This window comes from Condylura cristata, unplaced genomic scaffold, assembly GCF_000260355.1.
Source record: "Condylura cristata isolate star-nosed mole 26May11 unplaced genomic scaffold, ConCri1.0 scaffold00054, whole genome shotgun sequence".
In the NCBI taxonomy this organism is placed as follows: domain Eukaryota; kingdom Metazoa; phylum Chordata; class Mammalia; order Eulipotyphla; family Talpidae; genus Condylura; species Condylura cristata.
Genome location: NW_004567155.1, coordinates 1,043,229 through 1,044,506, shown reverse-complemented (window position 1 = coordinate 1,044,506; position 1,278 = coordinate 1,043,229).

Sequence of the window (1,278 nt, the reverse complement as noted above, 5' to 3'; positions counted from 1 at the left end):
CCCGGAGCGAAGTGCTGAGGGGCCTCCTGCACCCCAGCCCGAGCAGGCCCGAGGGGGCAGGGAGGCCGCCGTTCCCCGCCCTGAGCCGAAAGCGCCGCCTGCCCACCGGGGCGGGCAGTGCCCTCGCGGGCTGCGCATTCCAGGGCTCCGGCCTCCCACCACCGCTCGCTCGCAGATCTCTTGGTGAACGTGCTGGGGACCGGGAAAGGGGGGCTGGGGGCGCCCACCGCGCCGTGCCATGTGGCAGGACGTGCCCCAAGGGCCCCTGGCTCTCTCCCGGCCCCGCCCGCCCAGTTTTCCTCGTCTTGCTGGCACGCGGCCAACATACCGGGTGGGTTTGTGAGCGCGCCCCCCCCGCACCCCGGGACCCCACCCGGCCCCCCAGCTGCGCGGCGGAGGGGAGGGGGCGGAGAGGCGAACTCGCAGCACCCCTGCACCCCGCACCGACGACCAGAAGCGTCTGCCGCAGCTCACACCTCCGCGCGCCGCCACCTCCCCGCGGGCCGCCACCTCCCCGCGGGCCGCCGCTGGCCGCAGCCCTCCGCCGCCACTTACCTGGAAGCCGCGCCGCTGCGCCCACCTCCCTGCTGCGTGTCGCAAACCGAACAGCGGGCGTGGGCCCTCCTGCCGGACACTCCTCTGCCAGCGCCGCTCTGGCCAGTCGCGGGGCCAAATGTGCGACGGCGCAGAGCGGGGGGATGGCTTTTTTTGGGGGGGGGGACTCGTCTGATCGTTCGGGGAGGACGGGCTGTCTGCGGGGCCGGACGGACCAGATGTTGTACTTTTAGGGGGGAAAGGGTGTCGGGAAATGAGGTCAGCTGTTGTATCAAGGATAGTGGGGGGCAGAGATAGTGAGAGAGACAGAGAGAACGTGAGGGGGGGGCCAAAGAGAGGGCAAGAGGGAGAGAGGACAGCGAGAGGCGGGCAGGCTCACAGAGGGGGAGAACAGCGCCGAGAGAAACAGAAAGCTATAATGAATCCACTTGGGTTCGCAGAGGGGAGGGCGGGCGTGGAGGGGGCGGGCGTGGAGGCCGGGAGCAGGGGGGGCCGGGAGGGAGCGAAGGGAAGGTTGCGGGGGAAGAGGGGGCCGGGGCCAGAGGCAGAGAGGGAGCGGGGAGCAAAGAGAAGCGAGGGAAGGGCGCAACGTCGGGGGCCGAGGAAGGTGCGGAGGGGGGCGGAGCGGAGGGGGTTCCCCGGGCGCGGGCACCCAGCTCGGTGAGGGCCGACGGAGCCCTCGGCCGTCGTGAGCCCGGCCTCGGGGGGAGCAGGCGGTGGCGG